We start from the raw sequence: 9,782 nt of genomic DNA on the forward strand, positions 1-9,782 counted from the left end.
GTCTTAGCTAAGCTTTTTTTCCTCCTGCCAAGAGAAACAGCCAGACTTCGTGACAATATAAGAAACCGTCCTTTAATATAGTATCTTCACTATGAAATGATTTGATGTTATTGAGCTTTGGATACCACTGACGTGAAATGCAAATCTGAAGTAACAGATCTAAAAAGGAAACAGAACAGTTTTTTTTTTTCAGTCTCATTTCACCACAAACTTAATGTATATGACATTGAGCAGTCATCTCACAAACAGGAGCAAAACTGCAATGCAAAGATTACAAAAAACAAAAACAACTCACTATCTGAGAGACTAACTACAGCAATGACTACCAGTAACACTTTCACTTTGAAACCATTAATCAATCATTATTATAAACTCAATCACCCAAAAAACAAACAAAGACCACGAACAATATGCAGAGAAAACACATTAAAACTCAATCCATCACATATACAATGCAAAATTAAGGACACAACAGCCTGTACGTGTTACACTATCGGGCTATTGGCTCAAACTGCTCTAACACAACTGTGTCAGCTTAGAAATGCAATGCCCTCTCTGCAGCGCATCCTATGGCACTGTCTGAAATCTTATTATTTTGTTTGTTAATTTTCCCTCTTTGGGCAACAATGCATGCTGGCTCCCTAAAACTGCACAAACCCTTGCTCCTTCAGTATCATCTGTGTAGGTCCTCAGTCATCCAGGTCATGGTAGCCTAAGGAGCTTGAAAAGACGGCGACTGGACTTTGCTGGGTCACTCAGCTGTTTACGCATAGTTTAGCATCTCTACTCTGAATGACTAAAAAAAAAAAAAAAAAAAAGATTTATCCCACTGAATATGAAACATCTAGAAAAACAAAGATGCTTTACTTTGTCATAAAAGACATAGCATCTAATATAAACAGGGGCCTGTGCCAAGTCTATTCTGGAACAGAGAGAAACAGGAAGTTGATACACCAACTTTACTATTTTCATAACACCACCCAGCTGCTGACCTGTCACCGTGGGGGACACATTTACTGACCTTCATCGGCGATATGACGACAGAGCTAAACAAACAAATCCTCATTCTGCAGCTCTACAGTGTCTCTGCATTAAGTCAACATGGATGGAGAACAAAAAGACATCCGAACACACAGAGGGTAACATTAACCTTGCAGAAAAACAAGACAAAAGCAGCAAAGGTCTGTGCAATGAGCGCACTCCCACAAACACATGAAGGGTTATTTAAAAAGAGGAGCAGAGAACAAGGCAGGTAAAATATTAACCATTTACTATAACTAAACCATGAGTGCATCAACGAATTCATTTCCATTTGATTTGTGAAATCCTACTAAAAATGACGGTTTGCATGACCATAAAGACCACTGGCCTTTACATCTACCACTAAGCTTTTTCCAGTCAGTCCAGCACTCACAGGACAACTTTCAACAGCTGTTGAGACCTGCATAGAATGACTTACTAAAACCAGCACTAACTGATGTGAGCAGTGCAAGGTCTCTGTCAGATTTTACTCAGCCCATTTCAGCAATCAATCAAACAAACAATCAGCAAAATGAAGCTTAGAGTCCAATCAATTCATTCATTCAATTACAAAACAAAGCATTGGCAGTACTGCTCCTTGATCGGAAAATCATGATAAATATTTGAATTACAGCCATGTGAATCAAATTTAAAAAAAAAAAAACTACCATAAAGATAGACATTATTAAAAGAACATCTTAACAAATTTATTCTTTGTGAAAACTTAAACTGTCAGGGAATCATTAACTGATCCTGAGAAATGGACCTCTCTAGGTTTTATCTTGCATGGAGGTCTCTTTTAACTCAAAGCTTTGTGCATCACTGAAATAGAATACACTAAATGTGTAAAGTGAACATCTAGCCTTTTCAAAACTGATGTAAAACCTGGCTGATGTCACACAATCGTCAGCCATTTACATTGGGTAAAACCCATGTTATTTCCTGACATGCACTGGAGGATTCCTATAACCCAGCTAAATTGTGAATCTCATTAATAATGAGAATCATTGAAAAAAGTAAAGCTCAAAAACAAATCCTAGTGTATTTTATATTAGATGTTTCTGTCAGGATATACAAGCATTCTGAGAGTAGCAACTAAAATGTAATCATCTCACGACAGGACATGCTTAGACAGATGCCAATGTCCAGGTGGCCTTAGGAGACATTCCTTCCAACAAGGCACGCCAACTGCAGCAAGGCCTCTCTATAAATCCTGGATACAGAGATTGTTGCTTCTTTTGTTTGCCAAAGAACTCAAAGGGGCCCTGAGATGCAGTGTGCATAGCTAATGAAACCCACAGAAAGGCCAGAAGAAGGCGTTAGGGAATAACTTCATGGGGAACTGAGAAAGACCACAAAGGCAGAAGCATTTACTGTCTTTACTCAAAATGAACAACACCTAACAGACAACTCTCTTAGCTCAATGTAAAGCTTGAAGTTTCAGTCAAGAAGATATTTACAGTCACTCGGCTTTCGTGTTCCCATTTCTAGGAGGGGAATTACATCAAATTTGTCTGGCTGAGCATGAGAGACCCAAATCTCAGAGGAGAAAAAAAGTCCATGTGCTTTGTGAGGGTGTTAAAACACAGGCCTGACTTATAATAACACACACAGACACACACTCTGAGGTGGGAAGGCCTTTGACTTCACACACACAAGTGCAGATTTTCCCAGTGTACCATCAGCATTTCAATGGTCTTGCTGAAGGCTATTCTTCAACGTGCACCCACATAATGAGAGCTACATTTGGCCCACAAAAATCTAGCATTACAGTAGTGTGGGAAATCATATGTGCTGGCAGCAGCTCATTTTATATAATACCAGTACTTAAATTCCAGCAATGGATGGTTTATTCACTGGGAGAAACAGCTACAGCCAATCTAAAACATTAACTATAAGGCTTTTTTGTCTTGCTTTTTTATATAAATATACACTAAATATAATATAAATATAAGTCCAATCTGCCTGATCATACTTATTAAATAAATGAGGATAACATAAACACCAGTTAGTGAAATTGTGGGGAAGAAGAGAAAAACTCGCAAGGGGGAAAATGGTGGCCGGGGGGGATCAAAACACTGAAACTACACTGAAGTGACAGCATTACTGATTTGTGGCTTTTAGGATTCTCTTTCTGAGCTACACAAATAATGTAATGCATTACTGGTGATTGTATTTGTAGGTATTATCTTTGCTTTGATGCGCCACAGGGTGGAAATCATAGGCTTAACTGGATGCATTCAGTTAGGTACTGCAGTTATAAGATTTCTCACGGGCCACACGCTAATATAAACACACCTGACACATTGTTTACAGTAATAATTACAGCTTGGCTTTTCGTCTCACGACAAGTTAAATGTTACTTTTTGTTTTCAGTACTAGTTGTTGGCGATAAGTTCTCTTAGGGAGAAAACCACTGTAATCTGTGTAAAATGACCAAAAATGGATTCAAATGTACTTTTTTCTTGTTCAGCCACAGGCACATACATAGAGTGTAGGTGGCGAGTACATAACACGATCATCCTCTGCTTCGCTTAGTCACACACGATTTATTGTAACTCCTTGATCCATGTTCTCCAAGGACTCTTAAATATGGGGGTCACAGGAAAGTTCTTGAAGCTTCATGTCCCCTGGGTTCACAGATTTGACTTGCTGACATACAAAAAGAGTGAGAAGTTGTTATGTGTTTGTTGGGAATTTGGCAATTGACACCACATGAGCCAAAGTTGTTCACCGATGCACTGTGGCTCAAACTAGGGCTGTTCGATGTAAAATATATATCGGATGACGATATAAAAACGTCTATCGTTTCATTTTACGCTATCGTTTGTTTCGTGGTGTTGCAAAATAAACTGTTTGCATATTTTTTTCATCGTTTTGATGGTCACTGTAGTGGCTATATTAATTTCTTAAAGTTCTCTCTTTCTCTTATATTTAATATAACCACACTAAGGACAGACAAGCACCTGCTTTATGGGTTGTCGTTAGCAACAACGACGGTAAAACCATCGCATGTCCGCTTGTTTATTTTCCACATAAACCTTTCACAATAAAGCTCAAGATCCTGTTGAGAATTTTCAAAATAAACGGAATCACGTGAAAAAGTATGCACAGTATTGACGGATGAGAAGCAAAAAAAGAGTCGTCAGGTGCTAAAAAATAAACCTTAGATTCAAACATTAGAACAGGCTTTTCCCCGCAGCACACCGTGTAATAAATACTCACAAAGAAAACGGTGGCAGTTACAACCTGTCTAAAAATGTGTAGTTTCATGCATCGGTTAAAACACTCGACTCCGGGTACAAGACGCCCAGCTGGAAACACTTCACCTACCCGAGATTCACAGAATTTACAGAAAATATTAAAATATTAAATTTTTTGTGATTTATATCGTTATCGGAAGATAGATGTTTTATATCGGGATATGAGATTTTGGTCATATCGCACAGCCCTAGCTCAAGCTACAACAAAAAAATAAATGCTAATCTGAGGTAAATGTGTATTGAAACTGATTATTTATTATTATTTATTATTTGTGTATTGAAACTGATTATTTCAGTGAAATGATGAGCTAAGTACAGGTAGAGGAAACGATTATTATACTGGCATATTGGCAAATAAAATGACATTGATAGCTGATATTTATCCTTTGTGTCACATCAATTTCCACCTGGCCAAATGATCATAGCGATATTAGCAACTTTTCTCTTCTCTCTCACATAGTTTGTTTGTCATCTCTTTTCTCCTTCTCTGAACAGTTAAGGTAGATAACCCTTCCTCACTAAGTCTGGATCTGCTGGTAAATTCTTCCTGTTAACAGAGTTCTTCCTCCCCGCCATTTTCAAGCTCATAGGACATCTGTGATCGGTACGGTTTTTACTCTAATATTGCATGGTCTTTGGTGACGGGAAGACCATGCAATATTAGAGTAAAAGCCTAAGATGACTTTTGTGAATTGGCACCCTCTATATTAAACTAAAAAACACAGTCTGCGCATCCCTCAATATAATGCACTGTATTAGGTTATTAATCTGGCAATATTATACATTTAGATCAGTTTAAATTGCTTTAGGAATTTAAAGTACGAATGAAATTCACTTTAATTGAGTCTGGTGACGTTTCTTCCTGTTATAATAACTTCTGGTGGGTTAAAAGTCCACTTGATCTCTACTTTGAGAGCTGTTGCAACTTGCAAGTCACTTCTTTGCAGCTGGACTGACGCATATGCTTAGCTGCAACACAGCCAACACTACTGCTGAGCAGTTTAAATCCTTTGCTTAGTCTACTGACACACACATAATATTGTTTACCTATCAAAAACACTTTAGGGGACGGGCAGTAAGCTGAGTACAGATGCATTAGACGCCGAGCTCCCGATTCCTTTTATGGCTTGCTGATGTTGTGAAATGACGAAATGGAGATCTAGCATCAAATGCAACAGTATGCACACTGTATGTCTTCCAGAAGGCTCTAAAGTCGACGCCTCGGACAACACTACAGGAGGTTACATGTTGAATAAATGTGACTTTAACAGACACTACCCTGCAAGAATAAATACACTGCTTATCAAAGGATGAAGTGTTTTTTAGGTTTGGGTTTTTTGTTCCAGGCGATAGCCAGAGTCCTTTATAAAGTAGTTTGGAGATCAACAGCAAACATTTAACACAAGCAACAGCGCCAACAAGCCGTGATACACGCTGATACTAAACCGCAGTTTTTGAGTTAAGTAAAGCTAATCTGCTTTACTTTAAAGTAATGTCGCATTGTTCACGTTAACAGTCACGGGTGAGAACTAAGATTTTACGAGTTACTGATCGTTCCAGTATTTAGACATAGCCCGAAAATAGCAAGAACATCATTTACCTTGAACCGTCTTTAGCCACACGCAGCAGACGTCGCCTGCTTCCCATGCACGAAAGTGTGCTAGTCCTGATACTATGAGAAAACGACAGGTTTTCACACGGTTCACCCAAGTACATATGTTACCCAAGATAGCCTAGATCGGTTTCCACTTGAAAGCTAGCCAGCGTTAAGTTAGCTCGTTCCCATTGACTCTTGGGTCCAACCCATGCAGCCGTAATACGTGTACACAAATGTCTGCGGAGCTGGGACAGACGGCGGCCTACCCGAGTGTTTACATCCCACAGAGCATGCCTGATTTGGAACAATACTGACACCAAGCGTTCAAACAGCGCAACTGCACCTCCAATACGTCATTTCTTTCATTCGTTGTTAAAAAAAAAAAGAAGTATAATTTTAAAAGGGAAAATCATGCATTTGTTAAAGAAAATATTGGAATTAAGTCACGTTTTTCTTCCCTATGTTCCTTGTGAATAGCTTTAAGATCATCAGCTAGATTGATGATGACAGATGATTTAGCTGTGCTTCTGGCTGTACCCGAGGACGTCAATACTTTTGCTCTTTATGATCACTCTCCGCGGCAACACAAACTGTACAAACACAACTAAAGTGACACCTTAAACCTGCTTGCCAGGACAGGTTTTTCACATTATGTTAAATATCTTGTTCAAAAGCTGGTTAGTGAATTAATTAAGTTTCATTAACAATATTTATAAACTAAGAGTGAGAGTGAGTGAGAAGTTGTAACCTGTTTATAAAAAATATGGATAAGACATTTTAAGAAACAAAATACGTAAAGAATCCTGTTATCAAAGACAGAAGCAGATACACATGAAAGATCTTTGAAAGGAATCAAAATTATAAGGCTGTATTAGGTTTGTCTAAGTATAATTATGCCTTTTTTCCTTATTTAAATTTAGCTCCAAAGTGTCATAACACGCTACAGAATGCACAAGGCATTCAGGGAACAGGATATAAAAAAGCAAACCATTCACACACATTCAAATTAGGCTCATGTGTCTTTTTGCCAACGATACGACAGACATCACCTCATGTCATGTCTGTTTTTCAACAGCTTCTAATTTGGAACCAGTGTGTCTATACAATGTAAAATCTTCAAGTCAAAGAAAAGAGCTCCACACATATGTTGTAATGCTTACCTAATTTTCTTACCTGAAATTCATTGCTGAGAGAAAACTACCTGTGTTAGATGAAACCTGGAGGTACAAACACTTTGGTTGTTATAAATTTCAGTTAAATAATCTTATCTTCATTGAAAAATCAGAAAAAGACCAAAAACAAGTCCAGAAAAAACTCTGGTGTAAACCTTTAAAAACGACTTTAACGTATGAGGAAATATTAATTTGAAAAATATCTATAATATGACACCTCAATCAAAGTGCCTTCAGTAGCTATATGTAGCTCATAATGCAGCAATCACTTGCTCTGGTAAAAATATGACTCGACTGACTAGAATTACATACCATGCACTCATGAAACCTACTTTTCAGGTTTCACATGAGAGCAGTGACGCATTTCTTTTGTTGACAAGCTGGACACTCCTTCCTCGATGACAGTGGCTGAAAAGCAGCTCGAACTGTAGATGACACTTGGCAACACCACAGTGAATGTAGGCTTCTAACTCTGAGACACCGTCAACAATGACATCTCAGCCCGTCAACCATAAATATTTACATACTTATGGCTACGCACCCAAATTGTAATGCACACTATTAGGGTAGATTATGACGAAACAGTTGAGTCACAGAGACCTTAAAATAGATGAGAAAGTTGGCTGGCTTTTTATAAATAGATCTTTATAATGTTTTGTGCTAATATTGGCTGAGCCAGCAAAAAGCCAAATTATTGTGAAGGAGCATCATCAAACTGTGACTTTGCTTGTGTTGTTTGCAGTCACACACTCCTAACTGATGTCTACAGTTATCGCTCAATTTTTGATGTACACTTGATTAACATCCATACTACTGTACTATCTTGATTTTGACCACACTTCAAAGTGCACTGTCAAAGATCAGGACATGGAAAATGTATTTTTATGTTACAAGGTGGATTCCCGTAATTGCATAGAAAATAAAAAATTCCAATTAATTCAGTTGCATTTATATATCACCACAGCATAAGTCCAGTGTCCTCAATGCAGTCTATGACTCCTTTTCTGCTTTGGAACCACAAACATGACTGCACTCAGAGAGAGATCTACTCTAATGGGATGCAATGAGGCCTTTATTTTCTCTTATATATGCTCGCCCACAACTTTATTAGTTTATTTGTTTATTTGTTTATTTGTTTATATAGAAGGAACCCCATTAGCTTCCACAACACTGGTTGCTAGTCTTCCTGGGGCCCAAACCATCAAATACCATCGAATAAAATGTTACACAATGAATTGGATGCAAAATATCCACGTAATTTAGCTCTTACATCCACAATAAGGTTTTACAATTCTGAAAATATAAGCATGTAAATATTAAAAAATATAAAAAACACTCAAACAAAATACACAATTTCCATTACAAGTGACATTGCCCTCTTACAATATTTACAAATAAATTAAAAACTGCCTAAATAGGCTTTTAGGTGATTTTTAAAATTATGAATAGAAGCCAATTCTCTAATTGCATAAGGCAACTTATTCCACTGAAAATATGCTCTAAATATAATAGAGTTTTTCAAAAAGTTACTTTTAACTCAAGGAGTTACTTAATAACACATCATCAACTGCTCATTAATGAAAAGCGAGCATCAGAATAGGAAAGAAAAGTCATTTAAGTGACTTGAACAAGGCATATTTGTGGGTGCCACATAGGCTGGTCTGAGTATTTCAGAAACTGCCGAGCTACTGGGATTATCTAGGGTTTACAGATAATGGTCAGGGGGAAAAAAATCCAGTGAGTGGCAGTTCTCTGGTAAAAATGCTTTGCTGATGCCAGAGGTCAGAAGAGAATGGCCAGACTGCTTTGAGCTGACAGGAAGGCAACAATAACTGAAATGACGACTTGTTACAACCAAAGTATTCAGAAGAGCATCTCTAAACCTTGAGCAGATGAGCTACAGCAGCAGAAGACCACACCAGGTGCTGCTCCTGTCAGCTAAGAACAGGATACTGAGGCTACAGTCAGCATGGGCTTACCAATACTGAAGAACAGATGACTGGGAAAATGTTGTCTGGTCTGTAGAAGTGGACTCGTGTACTGGTGTCCAGTTGATACTACCGCGATGAAATCGATACGTTGTTTCTACCCTCTGAGTTCAGTATGTAGCTCGGTGAATTATGTTAAATCAATTATTTTCTTTGGAAACAAAAAATATAGCTCAATGGCACCATGAAAACTGTCTGAACCTTTTGTGTTGATGGTCACATCTATTTTGTTTATAGTCTATAATACAGTTAAACAACATAAACTGACAAAAAGTGCTTTAAAGACAGACACATTTACATTCCACGTCTTCAAAAAACCCAGTTTCCAAATACATGAAAAGCTGAAAAGTGTGTCTTATTGTGTTAAGACACACCCTCTATTTACTTGATTTCTGATTGATACCAAATCAATCAGTGCAGTATCTCGCAGTGCTATTGATCTGATTAGCATTGATTTCAGCTGCGACATAGATTGGGGGCAAACATCATGAAACAAAGGATCCATCATGACTTGTATCAATGGCTCGGTTAGGTTACAGTGCTGTAAAGATAAAGGTAAAGATTCCTTTATTTTTGCAACAGCCATGTTGTGGGTGTTATTGTATATTGTGCCATGTTATGCTGGTGTTTGTGTGAAAATTGTACTGAATATTAAGAGGTAGGGGGTGGTGAGTGAGGCTCACTAAGTCCAATCACTGGCCTTATTGTTCAATGTTCTGATGGCCCAGGAAAAAAAAGGTGA

General features: G+C 37.8%; 1 protein-coding gene across 4 annotated transcripts in view; it reads right to left on the minus strand.

The window, feature by feature from the left end:
* The window catches only part of evi5b (ecotropic viral integration site 5b), a 44,700-nt gene extending 37,411 nt beyond the window's left edge, over window positions 1-7,289 (minus strand). For 2 of the 4 annotated variants that reach the window (XM_085447924.1, XM_085447922.1), the window contains exon 1: window positions 5,884-6,162. The gene's annotated coding sequence lies outside the window, so the exon portion shown is untranslated. Of the gene's footprint in view, window positions 1-5,883; window positions 6,163-7,053 lie in introns of those variants that run through there. The other 2 variants (XM_085447923.1, XM_085447927.1) reach the window with 2 other exon arrangements.
* Window positions 7,290-9,782: the final 2,493 nt, after the last annotated feature.

Source organism: Copadichromis virginalis, linkage group LG23 (genome assembly GCF_057382275.1).
Source record: "Copadichromis virginalis isolate Kocher_CV1m ecotype Utaka linkage group LG23, C_Virginalis_male_GT1.1, whole genome shotgun sequence".
In the NCBI taxonomy this organism is placed as follows: Eukaryota; Metazoa; Chordata; class Actinopteri; order Cichliformes; family Cichlidae; genus Copadichromis; species Copadichromis virginalis.